Genomic DNA, 18,060 nt, shown 5'->3' with positions numbered 1-18,060 from the left:
ATGTTTGCAACAGCAACCTGCAGGCAGATAGGGGGCTTACTTGTTTTCATTAATTTCCAGCAGTGCTTAATTTGAGCCGGTGGATTCTGGTGCTCGTCACCAGCACTTAATGTTCCACACGAGAGCTTGTGACAGTCTGCCACAAGGTGCTGCTGTCTGGCTAATTTAGAGATGACAACAGCAGTTAATTATCAATTAAATATACATTAAAATTACTATTACCTGCCGCCCAAGCAATTCTTACAGCTTTGGAGGTCTGGAATAGTCCAAATTGTCACACTTGTAGGAGTGTGATAATTAATAGTTGTGTTGTTACTGTCACTTGCAGCAAGGCAGGGGCAATGTGTGTTGCATGACGCAGTGGCCTCCTGGGGAGAGCCCTAGAATGTACTTTTTCTTTACAAAATACTCACTACAGCGGTGCCCAAAATAACCTGATTTAAAACGTCATCAGCCCTACATTTGTTTGAGTATCATCCTGACTGGGAGCCATGTGGAGCCTACCACCAATGCAGTGCAATGTAATGGAACAAAACAAAGGCATAAAACTTGTTATTACTTCACAAGTACTTAAGAGAAACTACTATTTAGAGGCAGGTTTTTTACTTTGTACGGCCGTTATGTGAATGAGATGTGCTTGCAATGTAAGAGTGCCAGCTGTATCTATCTATATGAGTGACTACAAAAATAACAATATACCTGGCACTTACCTAATTCTTTTTTAATTATTTTATAGCGATACTCATCCCAGTAACCTTGATGCCGGTTAATAGTAGACAGTGATATTAGAAGGATTGCAACTTGTGAACTAAAAGTAACTGCATGATACAAGATGTGCTTTGCAGCAGGCACATTAAACCCCTGTGCTACTTTACGAGTCAAAAATATGACTAGACAAAAGACGAATTTCCTCAGCAAGTGCATTACCCACCAGAGTTATCTTACCATTATTATTATCCCCTGAAATTTCCTAGGCACCCAAAGATCTCTGGAGCAGATGCCTTAGCCTATGAGATATTTTAAAATGCAGCCTCTTTATTCCTAATTTATTAAGCAGAGCAGATTTACTGTCACAATATCCCTGTTGCCAAGTTCTTTGTGGCATGTTTTAATAAAACTAAATGCATAAGTCTTCGCTTTTCATTACACCTTGCCTCATGACTTCACCCACTTTCCTCTGCCACACCTTCGCCCCCAATTTTTGTGTTCGGAGAGCAATTTCTTTCCCAATTTCAGCACTGCTCCCTCCCACAAGGTTGATATGCCCTCTGACAGGTTCTGTGTTATTGCCATGTTCAAACATCATGCCCATTCATATTCCCACCCAACATGGATGATATGCCCATGAAGGGCCTTATTTCTTTCACATGTTGTATAACATTGTGCGTTTAAGCTCCCACGCACGACTAACAAGCCCATCGAGGGGCTCTGTCGTCACCATGTTTTACAATCATGTTTTAAAGTTCTCGCTCCTGTGGCTAATGTTGGTCGCATATGAAATTACAGTAAAAAAATTAAACAACAAGAGGCGTTTGGCAAAACAGGAACAAATTGGTTTAATTAAACGCAGTGGCTGGGAGAGCATCAACAGTTGTGTCTGAAGACTCTCTCTCTGTACAGAGGTTTTAGCCAGTATTATATACTGTTCTTGAGGTACAATAACATGATCACACTTTCCTGCAAAGCATGTAAATCTGGGCCTAGTCATGAACCATAAATACAACCATCTGATAAGGGGACACAGGTGGTTCTCGTCTTTGTGGAGACCTAGTTTGGGCCAGTGTATATGTGTCTAAATGTTGGGCATGGGGAGTGCGTGATTACTGCGTGTAGTGTGCATGCTCTGTTCTGATTGGCTGAGTGCTCCTATGTGGCATCTGACTTTGTGGTATTTTGGGAACGTGCGCCTTTGGCCAAATGTGTTTTATTGGGGCCAATCTCCTCAGACCTGTTGTGGTGTAACTGCCCATCTGTGGGATCGATCCGGGTTTTCCTGCTTGCACGTTTGTCTTCAGGCTAAGTGTAATCTCACGTGTTATGTTATGTTCTGTTAATAAACTTGTAGAGCGCACAAATACCCGTGGGTGTCTTGGCACTATATAGGGAATTGCAGTGGGGCGGTAATCAGGAAGAGAAAACAGAGCGACTAGACATTAAAAAGGCAGGTTTTTAACTGTTTCCTAAAATTCCAAAGAGTGGGTGCCGCTTTGATATGTATAGGCAGAGTGTTCCAAGGTGTCGGGGTTTCAGAGGAGAAACAGCTGCCCCCCCATTTAATTCTCTTGAATTTGGGGTGATTGATCATCAACGTATTTTTTGATTGTAGATCTCGATTAGGAATGTACCAGGAGAGGGAGCGTCTAAGGTAGGCAGGTCCTGAGTTGTGTAAGGCCTTATACGCAAGGCAAAGTGCCTTGAACTTAATGCGAGAATCTACCGACAGCTAATGGAGTTTTTTTTATGGATGCTGAGATAGGATGAAATTTGGGAAGGTCAAGGACAAGTCTTGCCGCAGCATTTTGGACGCTCTGTAATTTCCTTTTGTACTGCTTCTGGAGCTTGACATATAGTCCATTACAATAGTAAAGTTTTGAAAGAACTAACAGAGAGATTACTGTTTGTCTGGATGTCAAAGGAATGAAAGGGAGAACCTTCTTAATTATTCGCAACAAGTTGAACCTGGATGAAACCACGAAGCAAGTATGCTTGTTAAAATTCACTTTGTCATCAATGATTACGGCCAAATTTGTTTGCTTTTTGGACCGGGGTGGGAAGAGTTCCCAACTCTTTAGGCTAGCAGGCTGGGTTCCAAAAAAGGGGTTTATTGCCAAAAAGGACGACCTCTGTTTCAGGCAATGTTTACCCATCCAATTACTGACTGCTCTCATACAATCGTGAAATTGAGAGATGGTAGTATCCAGGTTGTTTGAGACCAACACAAATATCTGCGTGTCATTGGCATATGAGGTGGAGGAGAACCCGAAAGATCTAATCAAGGCAGAAAGTTCAACCACATAGATATTAAAAAGTAGGGGGCTCAGGGAAGATCCCTGAGGGACCCCACAGGGGAGGGAGAAACATTTAGATGTAGCATTCTCCATCATAATCAACTGCTCCCTGTTGGATAAAAAGGAACTAAGTAGGTCAAGTGCTTTGCCAGTAATGCCCATCTTTTTTTAGGTGATCAATGAGGATGGCATGATCGACAATGTTGAACGCCGTCGTCAAGTCGAGGAGGACAAGAGCTGCAGAGCCTCCTTTATCGAGAATGGTTCTGAGTTCGTCCGTAGTTTTTATTAAGGCCGCTTCTGTACTATGTTCGGCCCTAAAACCGAATTGGGCGAGGTCCAATAACTGATTGTCTTGCACAAACTGAGACAGTTGTAGATTGATGAGTCGTTCGACTATCTTATCTGGAAAAGGCAGTCTAGAGATAGGACGATAGTTAGCTGTATTTTCGGGGTCTAAGTTCGGTTTCTTGAGAAGTAGTAGGATGGACGCCTTTTTCCATAGTTTTGGAAAAGGTCCAACACTGAACATCCCATTAAAGATGTTGGTGAGATTCGAGGTGATGGGGATAGGGATCATTTTGAGTATTGAGGGTGGGCAGGGATCAAGTGGTGACCCTGACTTGGTGGACTTGATTAGGATAAGAACTTCTGTGTCAGTAACATAGGAGAATTGGCTGAGTTTAGGTTGAAGATTATTAAGCGGAGAAATTAGATCAGGAGTGGAAGCCTGTACTTTAGTGATGCTATCGATGGGATCTGAATTTTTGGAGCATGTAAACTGATTGTAGATTTGTTCCACTTTATCCAGAAAATAGGATGCCATCTTCTCTTAGAAGGAAGAGCTGTTATTATTGCTTTTGTTACTGATTTCAGGAGAACTGGAAAGTTCGTTTATAACTTGGAAGAGTTCTCTAGTGGAATTCTGGGATGTCTCTATTTGTTGAGTAAAATACACCGATTTTTCCTTAATAATTGTGGCTTGTAATTAGCCAGAGTCTGCTTGTAGATAACTCTATCAGAGGGATTATAGTTTGCCCTCCATTTTCTTTCCTGTCTTCTACATTTTTGTTTTTTTAGACAAAGTGTTTCAATGAACCAGGGTGCAGATTTTTTTGTTTTACGAGGGCCCTTACTACTTTTGGGCATGGCTTTAGAAATAGCAACATTTAATCTGAGTGTGTAGTTCTTAGTGGCCAGGATAGGATTGGTAATTTAAGTGTGATCTGTAGGAAGGTGGAATCTGACTGCATGGTTACCCCCACTTTTTTTCCTGGTGTTTTGCTGGTTGTTGACTAGTCTGACTGGGGTCCTGCTAATCAGGACCCCAGTGTATCTGGTTTCTCCCTAAATTGGTTGTGCATGTACTTTAGGTACACTCCAGATTGGATACTGGGGTACCCTTATCAGTCCCTAGTATATGGTATACCATGTACCCAGGGCATAGGTACCCCAGAGGCCTCCCAGGGGCTGCAGCATGTATTATGCCATCCCTGAGAGACCATTCAAAGTGACACCACAGGTCTGCTACTGCCACCTGTGTAAGGTGGTGCATGCACCCCTTACTTAGATATAGGCTCACTATATCTATTCTAAATCACTGCACATATAAACCTATCAGTCACCCCTATGGCAGGCCTTATCAATCCTGAAAGCAGGGTGCTGGGTTTTATGTGAGAGGGTCCCCCTGCATGAGCAGAGCCCCTCTGCAGCCTTCAGAACCTATTTTCCGGGGTTATTTGTGATGCAGCCAACCATATATATTTAAGTGCAGTATAGCCTCACGGTAAATGGTAACTTTAAAACGACTGCTTAGAAACATGTCGTGTTTGGTGTCAAACACCTTGGAATCATACCTCCACACTAGTAACTGGTGTGGGAGGTATGATTCCACCCTTCTAGAGGAATTTATGTGAAACACCGGTACCCCCGGTACCAGCTTTCCGGACCTGGGCATCACAAAATGGATGCTGCCAGCCACAGACACGAGTCTGCCCTCCTGCTGCTGAGCCAAGCTCGAGCAGGGGAAGGCATGACAATAGGTTTCCTGTCACAGGGAGGTGTGACCACCTCCCAGACAGGATTTAGTGTATTGGGGCTGGGTGGGTGCACTCAGAGTGTTTGAAAGTCTGTACTGGGGGCACATTTGGTATCCCTGTGCATAGTCCAGTTCAAACCGGTTGCAAGAGCCATTTGCTCCTGCTCTGGCGCGAAACTGGACAAAGGACATGGGTGTAGCCACCCCTCTGTCCTGACCCTCCCATAGGTGGGTCTCCAGAGTTTGTCCCACCCCTTCCTTGGGTATAAATTAGGATCCCGGACTACAGGACTTTAGATTTTACCTGGACTAAACTCTGCTACAGAAACCAAGTACTTCGACGATCTACACTACACTGGATGACTGAAGAATCTCCCTTGGAGTAAAGGAGTTACTCCCCTGCAAGGCAGGCACCTTTAACGCATCTGACCGGTTTGCATCTCCCGAGCTCCTGAGGGCTGCAAAGATTTCTGCAACACAGGGGGTGGGTTCCCGAGCGTTCCTGAGGTCGATCAGTTCTCTCAGCAATCCTGAGACCCGTACCCCTCGTGGGGACCGTGCAACCCGAACCCCTATACACCGTGTACTTTTGCATCAGCATATGCTTTTTGGCGATCCCGGAGGTTTTGCTTTGGGCTATGTGTAGTCCTGACCCAAGCAGTATTTCCACCGAAGATTTCCGGCCTACACTCCACAAGTGTTCTCTGGCCTGGTATTTTGTGATTCAGCTCGAGGTCCCTTCCCGATCACTGGTCCGTTAGCCTGTGGGTCCCTGTGAAGGTAACTTTGCCTTTCCTTGGGCTTTCCTGGTTGCTCCAGACGTGCCCTGACTCTCCATTGCTTGGTGAGTCCCCAGGACCTTGCTGGTCCTCACCGTAGCTTGTTTTCTCTGCCCGCGTGGGTTGCAGTTGCCAAGACTTGTTGGTGTTCGATCCGGATACTGACCCCCAGCACTCGACATCCTTCGTGGGACAGCTCACCTCCGGACTTTGGTCATCGTTGACATCTCCTGGTCCCCGTGGCTGCAGAGTCAAGCATCCTATTTTCTCACCTGAAGCACCCGAGATCGGTGGGCATTCGTCTACTGAGCCCCTGGTCACTCTGAAGTGACCCAGACTCTGTCCCCTCTGCTTTCAGGTTCTTCTCACCTCGGATCCAGGCTTGGATTCCACCGGACACTTCATCTTCCCGGCAGCAGCACTTTTTCGCATCACGCCAATGAAAACGACGAAGGTTTCCGACACCACTTGACCCCTATGCACCCGGCTCCTCTGGAATAAGTAACACAGGTATCTTGGTATTCTCAAGGGTGCTGGCCTTAGAACCTTCTATGTTCCAAGGGGTTTGCCTCAAGTCCTCACCGAAGTGTCCTTAAACTCTAAAATTCCAACCGCGACTTTCCCATAGGGTTGTACGGAGCTCGCGCCTGTGTTCTCACACTGCACCCGTACTCCGTGGGTCCCCTGTGTCACTACTTTGGGTGCTTCCTTTGGGTCCCAGCGATTCTATGTGCTCTAGGCACTGTGTCTAGTTAAGTTATGGTTGTTATACCACTTTCTTAGTATATGGTTCGGCCTCCCCCTGGAGCCCGCTGTGTATTGTGCTATTTACTGTCGTTCTAGTGATTTAATATTGTGTGCTTTGTGCGCTAATCTCATAAAGAGGTTAGTAGAGAGAGTTTAGTAATAAATACATATATTTTATATATCTCGTGTGCAGTTCTCCTTTCATTTGGTCATTCAGGAGGTTCTGATCTGGTAAAACAAGCTGCTTTACATTCCTTCGAGACTTAGCCTAAAGGCTGCTCTCCACAGCTACCACTAGGATAGCTTTCTATAAAGGTTGTCTTTAACCTAATCATCATTAGGGGTTGTATGGACTGGTTCAAGGTGCCCACTTTAATTAGTGGTCAGCATATATCAGGCCAATTTCTCACATGATCTTCCTGAGGAAGATGTTGCTGCAGAATATCAAAATTGGGTTTGGACCAGATATAGTGTGGTGTGGGGTTATAATCTGTTTTCCTACTTAGCTCAGGAGAGGGAATAGTTAAATTAAAGGTGATGGCTTTATGATCGGACCAAGTAAGAATAAGACATTCTTTCACTGAGATAAGATCATTATTAGAGAAAATTGCATCTAATATGTGCCCAGCACTATGGGTCGGTAGAAGTTGGGAGAGATTGAATGCCTTCATTATATTCATAAAAGTTTCTGTGTCTTTATCCTCAACTGAGTCTAGATGAAAGTTAAAATCACTGAGTACTGTGAAGTTACTGTTGCAAACCCCTCCCTCGACCAGAGTTGAGATGGAATGTAAGAAATCACTTTTTGGGCCTGGTGGGCGGTAGCTAGGCAAGCCTTTAAAGGTATAGTTGTAGGTCAGTTCAAGACTGAAATGAAGAAATTCACAGTCTGATCTAGGTGAGGGCTCGGTTTTACACTTGATAATTGCTTTTGTAAATTAGTTCTAAGCCACCACCTTTTTTCCCCACTCTATCCACCCTCGTCACTGCATACCCTGGAGGGGTTGCTGTAAGTAAATCAGGGTTGGAGTGGTTGGTTGCCCATGTTTCTGTGATGAACAGAACATCTAATTGGTGACTCTTGATAAACTCTGCAGCCTCATAGGCGTGTTTAACAAGGAACCGAGCATTTATCAGTGCAAAGCAAAACTTGGAAGTAGCTGTGTGTTTTTGAGGAAGGGATGTCTGAATTTACTCAGCGTCTCAGGACCCACAGTTGACCAATCAATTGGTAGGCTTGGGTCGGAGGGCCTGTCTGACCACGTACTTCTAAATCTGGGTTGATGGAGAGGCAATCTGGGGTGAATTTGACAGCAATGATAAGAGTTTGTTACTAAGTGTACACATAACATAGCAGTCATTGATATCACATTTACGGACATTCTCATTATTATGCGTACATTTGTCATAGCATACATCGACATCGTATTTACTGGTATTAACCCGTTCAATGTTCAAGACGAGCTCAGCTCATCATGAGTCACAGTGGAGCTGTGCTCATGACGAGCTGAGCTCGTCATAACTGCCGTGGCCCGCCTGTGTGGGAGAATTAATCAGTGGGCAGGGTCATGACGAGCTCAGCTCGTCATGAGCACAGCTCCACTGTGAGTCATGACAAGCTGAGATCGTCACGAGCACAGCCGCGCCGCGGGCCCCCCCGCACCGCAGGGGAATTACCCCCACAGAGAAGGGGTTAACATTGTTATTGGAGCATATATTATGACGTACATCGATATCGTAATTACTGGTATTGACATTGTTATGCGTGCATATATTACGGTGTACATTGACATCGCATTCACCAATATTAACACTAACATGCTTACTGTGGCACAGAGGAGCTCTGTCTCCATGCCCATTCACTCCTATCCACGTGGCAGGTATGCCCACTGAGGGGCTATATGTCATGTTCAAGTTCTGCCTCTGTGCCCATTCAAGCTTCCGTAATCACGGTTCATTAGTGTCCCATAAAAATCTCATGGAGTCCCATCTACATTAAAAGCAGACCAGAGAGCAGGAATAATGTGTCGCAGAGCAACCGGTAACCATCCGCACCCTGCTATACTTCTAACAAGGGAGGTGATTGACATCTCATCAATCAAAAGCAAAGCAGGCACTGTTAAGACTGCATTCATTTCACATGTATATGGAATTCAGCCAATCCAGAATAAAAACCCGTCTCTGAATTACTTATTATTGTCAAGCTGTGACGTCTCTAGTCGCTTGTAATAAAGAATTGGCGTAGCTGTTAAACTGTCATAAGTTATTAATAAGTTATTACAGCGGAGTTGTGACGATGTCACCATGCCTGCTGCCAGCAGCGAAGGCAAAAGGCAAGTTACAGAGCATCATTATAGCTTAAGTTTAAACAAACAAAACAGGACAAGTCTTTCCATTCTCATGATATGTTTTTGTAAAATTTCCAGTAATCAGCTGAAAGGATAGACTTATAGCAACATGTTTATTTTTTCACACAGTTCAGCATAGGGAAGGAATAATCTCTGCATGTTACTTCACAATACGACCGCCAGCCCTTTTTAAAAAACTGATTTACATTGCATTGGTTGTATCATATTTTTGCAACAAATTACTAACAGCATTTTGGTGAGTTTTATTTCGCACTTCCTATTCCATTCTTATTCTTCATGTCTACCTCCACATTATCGCTTTCATATGAAGGATCAACAGTGAGTGAGCGATCGTCCATGTATTATAAGTTTTAAAATACACTCTTCCCCTGCATTAAAAAAGAAATTAAATTAAAGTACGCCAGGTATGCTCAGACGCGAGTCCTGGGCACACTGTGCCACTGGAATCAAGCTATCCTGGCTGAAGAGGGTCCTAGGATGCTTGTTTCCAGTCCAGGGAGGACCTGGCTTGGCAGTTCGGGCTGGACTGTTCCCATGAGGCACAGGGTCAAGACTGATTTGAATATGGCTGGGTTCAAACTGGAATGGCATGGTGAGCAAAAAAACGATGGATTTAGGCCCAGATCTCTGTACTGGGGTGAATGTATGACATTGTTCTGCATTCTGTCCATCAACTGTTGTTTTTGCATTTGTCACCCCGAGTGGGACGGGTATGCTCAGACGTGAGTCCCGTGCTCTCCATGCCACTGGAATCAAGCTATCCTGGCTGAAGAGGGGTGAAACCCGGAAACCGGTCCTAGGATGCTTGTTTCCAGTCCAGGGAGGACCTGGCTTGGCAGTTCGGGCTGGACTGTTCCCATGAGGCACAGGGTCAAGACTGATTTGCATATGGCTGGGTTCAAACTGGAATGGCATGGTGAGCAATAAAACGATGGATTTAGGCCCAGATCTCTATACTGGGGTGAATGTATGACATTGTTCTGCATTCTGTCCATCAACTGTTGTTTTTGCATTCAGTGAATAGCAGTGGCACAGTGCCCAAAAGCATCTAAACCAGCAAAACATATTAAAAAAACAGAGGAGACATCAGCAAAAAATGGAAGGGAGACTCACGCCAATGGTACCAGGTCCAGCAGTACATCATTCACAAGTTATATTCCACTCGCTTCAAGCACCCATCCTGTGACCATCTACCTCATGTCGTCATCTTGACATTATCCTTGTGCTAACATCGGACCTCTCCCATGTCTTCGCAACCAAGTCTTCAGATCTGATCTCAGCTCTAGTCTATACAAATGACCATCTCACTTCTCCATACTTTTCTCGCACACTCCCCATTTACATGTCGGACACCCCTATCTCATTGACATGTGCCTCATTCCCTGCAACTGGGAGGAACTTTCCCAGAGGCTGACACATATCCCATGCCCATGGCAGCAGTCTCCTTGGTGGCTGACTCTGAAGTTGCACAGTGTGCTGCTGGCAGCAGACATGACAAGTTCGAATTCTTAAAGGGTACTGATCGACTAGATATGAATATTACATGTTGTATGCTAGCTTGTGATCATCCGTGTTGGCAAGTTTTCACTTCATTTTGACCACTGTGATATCTGCATTTATTCTGCCTCTGTGTAAGTCCACTCTTCTGTGGGGGGTAGTTTTGCCCATGGCATAACAGGAGTTCCCTCTTCTCACTCCACTGTCAATCAACCACTACAGCTGATCCTACAACTGTAATGCTGTCCACACAGACTCACAAAACAGCGACCATGGTATTTTATTTGGGTATTTGTGAAGACCAGCACATTCTGTTGTCCAGAATTCAGTGCAATCTGTTGTGGGGACCCTGACCAATGCAGGGAATGAGTGCTTGGAGTCTAACTGGCAAGGTGACAATTGGCAACTGGTGGTTGGAAAGTGCACTGAAAAGACAGCCTCTAGGAACCCAACTTCAGTTGGGTGCCCCCTAGCACGGCACATCAAGATAGCCTGCCACACAGTTCAATCAATCAATCAGTATTTGTATAGAGCTACTAATCACCCGTTAGGGTTTCCAGGCGCTGAGTTGAAGGGCTCAGTCGAAAAGTCAGGTCGTGAGTCTCTTCCTGAATTCTGCCAGAGAGGGTAATTTCCAGAGGTACAGGGGAAGTTTGTCCCAGACTTGGCGGCGAGGTAGGTTAAAGAACGGCCTCTTCTGTAGCTTCGGCGTATGTGTGGTTTCTGTGCAAGGGCCTCATCCCAACTCTTTATCCCAAATCTTCAGAAGTCCTCTTTGAGTCTAAGGAGGGGAAGAAGGGCGTATTGGAGGACTGATTCTTCTAAATTTAGAGATATGTCACTACTAAAGGCAGTATGAGGCATTAAAGAGGAGAGGAACATTTAAAGTGCTTTGCACAAAAAGTTTGGAATCATGTAAAACACACGAAAACAGCTCATTATGCTGTACTGTCCAGCAAAAAAATTAGGCTCAAAGAAGTTGGCTTCCAGCATGAAGTTTGTAGAGTGCACCCAAAGTAGTGATCATGGGGGACACTATGATATGAGTGTCAAAAACAATGTGATTCTTCAATGAAAAACAGCAGGTTTGGGCTCTATACAGGATGATACAAAACAACCTCCCATAATTTGGAATTAAGCAAGCCAGTAATCTTGTAATGTTGCACACGTGCATCCCACGAGCCCGGCCATCACAGTCAGATGTCTGCGTGGAAGAATAATAAGTCAGTGCACCTCTTAGGTAAATGGCAGCTAGCCTCCCGCGTGGAGCTTATAACGTATTGCTCCTGCCTGGGGTTATCGATCGCCTAGCAGTGCTGGCGCTGAATTAAACTCGACGTTCATTGTTCATTGTCGGAGTGACGTCGCTGGCAGCGAATCGTTCTACATTTAGTAAGATACCCATACGCTTAACCTTGTCCAAAGGAGGAAGACATGGAGAGCGGCCAGAGATCCATCACGTCTAGTTGTGAAAGAACTCAATCAGATTATTAGGCCAGCCACTGAGAATCTCGCATAACCTGTAGGCCACAGGTTCGAATCCTGGTGGGTCTCACTCAAGCCTGCCACCCTTCCTAATTAAATAAAACACGTAGAATCACTTAACATCTGTTATCAATGGTAAGTGCTATAATTGTAATAAGGATAACACTATATTGGATTTCCCTAACAAATAATGCAGTCTTGGTAAGCTCTTACATTAAAACAACTCAATTATGGTTGAAGTCAATACTGGCTGTGAAGGGAAGCTAGTCTAATTTGACAAGGGAAAGGATAACTTACATTTATTTGGAAGCACCAGGGACTACACTGGCTATTGCCCCTGTGGGTATTTTGAACTCAAGACTGCAGCTTATGCGTGGATCTGGCAGAAGGACAAGTGTTTTTGCCAGCATTCTTCTGAGTTGGCTGTTCGCATTCTTCTAAGATATTTTAGACTGAAGATGCAGCGCTCGGTGGTTTCATTTACCTGGTCTTCCTTAATCACAGTGTTGATGAGGTTGTACCTGGATGTTTTTAATTTCAAAACATTTTTATTGAACATATTGACAAGGATCATAATGGGTGGTGTCAGTTCCTTCAAAGAAAGGAAATTACAGCCAGCAGATAAGCTGTAAATGATAGAAAATGTCTCCATGGGATAAGTGAGTATGCAGAGAGGAGAGAAAGTACTCCTATGTATGGTATGTGGTGCCCTCACACACCCTTGCGAGTGTATAGCATCATCATTGGGCAAAATTGCTCCTCGTGGGGGCCGCGCTGCAGTCCCTCACGAGCCCTGTTCACGGGCTCTCTGGCGGAGATCTTTTCAGGAGTTACCGCATTTGTGTCTGAGGGTATGTGGGTTGGGAAGTGATAGTGAGTGCAAGTTAAAATGAGCCTGGAAGTCCTAGTTATTTTATTCGCAGGACCCCTGGTTCAGAGTAAAAAAATTCACGGGGATGGAGATGCACCGTAGTGCCACTTGGAGAGGGGAGACAAGACCAAATAGAATCCCGCTTCTCTCAACCCGTGTAGTGTGTGACTAAAGTGTTTTTAGAAGAGGGTCGACATGTTTCGCGCTGTGAAATGGTCCCTAGTGGATCCCAGAGCGCTTCATCAGGACCAAATAGAAAGCTGAAAAACGTGAATCAGGAAAAGACAACCTGTATTCCCGTGTGTAACCTAAGTCAGGTATGCTTGACGATTATGTCTAGGGACCCGTTTTTATACGTAAGTCCTGTCCTCAGCCCTCCCCGAATTGAAGATGGGCTTCGTCAGCCGTACCGTGGAGTGAGGTAAAGGTCCTTCCTCAAGACACGGGAAACCTACCCGTACTGCAGTACTGCCGGTGACTATTGACAAGGAAACAGATATAAACATAAAAGCAGAATGAAAGAGATAAGATCGTATATGTGTACATCATATTGTAGAGTTTAGGTACAAGCGCCTTCCTCATCAATATAATGTATATGTCCTATTGTGCATTAGTTTGATTGACAATGCATGTTAAAACAATCCAGTGAATTATCTGGATTATTAATGAAACATGTTTTAGAATAAGCTTTATACAGTGATATCTGTGTGAAAAGCAGATTCAAATATATATATATTCACTGAAAAAACCAAATGTTTCAGGGGCGTTATAGTTAGGAATTGGCATTTAAAAAACCTTGGAAATTCACTGAAAAAACCATAGGTTTCAGGGGTGTTATAGTTAGCTGGACATTTCCCTCGTACAAAACCCTAGAAATTCCCCTGTTATAGTTAGTTCAGCTAACCATAACTCGCGCCTCCGCAATGCACTGCTGATGACGTCACATATTACATCACTCATGACATCATCCAGTGACTGTGTGTTTCTGTAAAGTTTAAATATGTTTTATATATTTATAGTGAAAGGCCTGTGGAAGAATAAGTGGGTGTACAAGTGTGTGAATGGATGATTTTCTAGGTGCGTAACTGACTCTATAAGTGAGTCATTAAATGTATCTTACAGCAGACTAGTGACTAAACTGTGTGAATGTCTGTATGTGTCTGTGTGTTGGTGTATAAGTGGCTGCATGGTTTTGTGAATAGCTATATGAGTGTCTATATGGGTTATTGATTGGTTGTCTGAGTATCTGTATGGGTGCCTGAGTGTTTGTGTGGGTAGGGTGTGTGTGACTCTGTGCATAGATGTGTGAGTGGGTGTTTCTATGGGTGCATGGTTTTAAGAGTGCAACTGTGATGGACTGTATGGTTGGGTGAGTGTATGTATGGGTGTCTTAGTGATTGAATGTATATCTCAGTTGTACATGTGTCAGTAACTACATATGTGAAACGCAGTGTATATGTGTGTAAGAGTATATAACTATCTATATGTGAGAGTGTGTGATTGCGGGAGTGGCTGTATGAATGAGTGTGTGCTTGTATCAGTAATTGTATAAGAGCGTCAGAATTTGTTAGTATTTTTATGAGTAAGTGAACTTGAGTGTGTTTAAGTGTATAGGTGAGTAAATTGGACTGTGATTAATTATTTGCAAGACTGACTAGGTGTGTCAGTACCTCAATGGATGATTGGCGGTGTGTGAGTGTCTATATAGGTGTATAAATGCATATGATAGTCCTGTACGGAGTGACTTTAAGTATGAGTGACTGTACAGGTGAGTGAGTGGAGATGTATGTAGACCTAAGAGTCAATGAGTGGGTATGTAGTTTTTGGTATTGGAGTATCTATGGTTTTCAAAATGGCCGTCTGAAATTTTGAGTCGGTGTATAAAAGGTTATATTAGGGTGTGAGAAGATGCACTAATTTATCACATGGATGACGTCATCAGTGATGTAATTTGAGATGTCATCAGTGATGTCATCAATGATGTCACTGACCATGTCATGAGTGATGTAATATGTGACGTCATCAGCAGTGCATTGCGGGGGCGCGAGTTATAGTTAGCTGAACTAACTATAACGGGGGAATTTCTAGGGTTTTGTACGAGGGAAATGTCCAGCTAACTATAACACCCCTGAAACCTATGTTTTTTTCAGTGAATTTCTAAGGTTTTTTAAATGCCAATTCCTAACTATAACGCCCCTGAAACCTTTGGTTTTTTTCAGTGAATTTCAAAGGTTTTTTAAATGCCAATTCCTATCTATAACTTATCTCTGAAGATATCATGTTTAATGATTTTGATTGGATTTGTATATTTTTCAAATTCAGTGTGTCAATTTTATTAATTAAATTGTTTTTTAAATACTTTTTTATCACCATTTTTTAAACTTATTTTTTCCAATTAATTCTTTTAAAAATTAAAAAATATTATTTGAACTTAATGGGTTTTTCAAACATGTTTTTTTTATATTTTTCAAAATATTTTTTTAACTATATGTGCAAAACTTTCTTTTATATATTTTTTTCAATGTTTTTGGGTCCGCGCACCCTAAGTGCACCATTCTCGATCCCTAGGCGTTCGCATCCGCGCATAGTATGCGTTGGGTACGTGGTTTAGTGCGCGATCGCAATGCAACCGGTACGTGACTTCCAGCCTATACGCGACACTTTCGATGTACGTAACGCGACGTTTACGCGCTTCCGCGATGCGTCATCTGCTTCTATGACGCGGTAGGTGCGCGCGGATCCCGCAAAATAGTTAACATTTAAAAAAACATATATATATGTATTTCATGTGAATATTAATTGAAGACAAACTCTAAACTAGTCTAAACTAATATCTTTTTACATCTAATCCTATAATTTTTTTTAATTCAATTTCGCGGATGCGTGCTGGGTGCGTGCTGCGTAAGCGCAGGGTGCGCGGATCCCATGTGACCTGCAAAAAAAGAGATTTGATTGGTTCATTACACTTCCTGTTCTAACTATTGAAAGACCCCACCCATTTCAATCATTCTTCTTTGACCTTCTTTGGAGAACCATCTCTTTGGAGAGAAGAAGATTTTTTAGACTAAGTTTACACTTAGCTCTAACTTTTTTCAACCAAAAATTGCTTTAGGGCAGCAGGCATCACCTGCATCTCCTCATATTTCTGAGGATGAATTTTTGGAGGAGGCACCACCCAAAGAACGTTTTACTTCAGTGGTGTGGACATTTTTTACTTTTCCAGAGGGGCAGAATAAGACCAATGCCACCTTGGTCACGTGCAAGATTTGCACAAGAGTCCTGTCGCGAGGGAATCCTAACAAGAAATACTCGTGTGGCACGGCAAGTATGATGAAGCAAATGAGGACCCTTCATCCGAACAATCTTGCACGAGAAGAGTGCCGACGGATGAGAAACACTCCTGCTCCTGCGCCTTCCACCTCATCGCAGCCAAGCACATCAAGAGTGCATCCATCAGCCCAAACCTTGGACATCCGTCCTCAATTTCAATTTTTAAAAGTGCTCTGCACTACGTGCAATAAGACTTTGTGCTATGGTGAGCAGTCGATCGATCTGATCTGCCGCCGGCAAGAAAGTCACATTTGCTAGGTTTTTTTTGCTTTTTATATATTGTTCCCTGAAGTTCATTGTTTGGTTTCTCCTGTTTTGTTGTTTTGTTTTTTTTGCAGAAAAACCAATTTTTTTTTTTAAATTGTTCAGAAAACCCAAAAAAATTTATAAAAGAAGAAAAAAAAAAGTTCTTGTAAGAACTAACTTTCCTGGTTTAAAAAAAGGGCTAAATTTCTTTGTTAGTGTTACTTTAGATTAATGTATGTGTAGTACGTAATTGACTGAATGAATGCATTAGTAGCGTATGGTGAATGTAGAAGTGCAGAACTATGAGGAAGTGCTGCAGCATCACACAGTAACCTCTTTAACTGCAGTGTGCTGTAGTACTTCCAAAGCACAGGGATGCAACATATGTACATAAATATGTTGCAAATCTATGCTTCTGTCTGTACGGCTGCTTAAACTGCAGCCATGTGGTGACACAGGCACCCTTGCACCATAGTGCAAGGATATCTGTGTCATGTGCTGTTTGTTTTTCAACAGGAAGACACACCTTCCTGCACAAAAACAATGAGAAAATGCATTTTTCTCCTTCAATGTATGCTGAACATTTCAGCATGCATTGAAGATATAAAAATGTGGAGAAATTAAAACAATTCTCCTTGGTGTGCTTTCCTACACCAATTTTAGAATGGTGCACCATTCACACACATATCGAGATTTATGATTTCTGATAAATCTAGACATGAGTCTTGTTCTATGAGTATTCGTACAATCATGCACAACAACACTTCTAGAACACCCTTTCAACACAAAGTGGTCTGCATGATGAGGTTGTATTTACATGGAGTATAAAAAGTACACAGAGTGCCTTTTCCTCTCTTTGTAAATATGAAAGAGTATCTTACACAATAACTATGTTACAAAAAGTGACATATTTCCGTTTTTAAAATTCCTTGCAAATGAATAAAGGTAAGCACAGAGTTTTGTCTGCAAAGATGTTCAAAGAAGAATGATTGAAATAATTGCGGTCCTTCAATAGCTAAAATAGGAAATATTATGAACCCCTCAAATCTCTTTTTTTGCAGGTCACATGATATCTGATTATGGTCAGATTTCAAAACTACATAGGTATAAACAGAGTGTTTTTAGAAACATGTTTCAACTTTGTAGCTTCTTGCAGACCTCCTCATTCTGCATATTGAGAGTTAGTTAAACTTACCTTCACAGTAATAGGAATAAAAAATGGTAACACGTTTTTTTCACATTTTCATTCCAATCTAAGTCCATAAAAATTGCTTATTTTAAAATTTAGATCTGTGAAAGAAAAGGGAAAAAAATTATAACATGTAATAATAAATCGTTTACAACACAGCTTAATTTCCACAAAGTAATATTTTTACCTTTTTTGCTGTTCTCAGAATATATTAAATTTCACTAAAAATAGTGATTTCAATCGTACTCATCACTTAACAGCGGAAAAATAAAACAATCTCAAAGATTGTTAAAAAAAAAACCAACATGCTATTCTCAAAAAAAAAACAAGATACAAATCAGATATATAAAATGCATACAGCTAACAAAATGTTATAAGTTTAACTTACAAAACCTGTAAATGTTGTCGCTTTAAAATATTCACCGAATCTAAGGATGAATTTTTGGAGGATGCACCACGCCCACAACGTTTTCCTTCAGTGGTGTGGACATTTTTTACTTT

At 42.6% G+C, this 18,060-nt stretch overlaps 1 protein-coding gene across 1 annotated transcript in view; it reads right to left on the bottom strand.

Annotated features, from left to right (window-relative positions):
* Positions 1 to 18,060, bottom strand: part of MPV17 (mitochondrial inner membrane protein MPV17) — a 470,774-nt gene that overhangs the window by 271,676 nt on the left and 181,038 nt on the right. The gene's annotated exons all lie outside the window — the stretch shown is intronic.

Source organism: Triturus cristatus, chromosome 6 (assembly GCF_964204655.1).
Source record: "Triturus cristatus chromosome 6, aTriCri1.1, whole genome shotgun sequence".
Lineage (NCBI taxonomy): Eukaryota > Metazoa > Chordata > Amphibia > Caudata > Salamandridae > Triturus > Triturus cristatus.
This window is presented reverse-complemented; position numbering and strand designations above follow the sequence as displayed.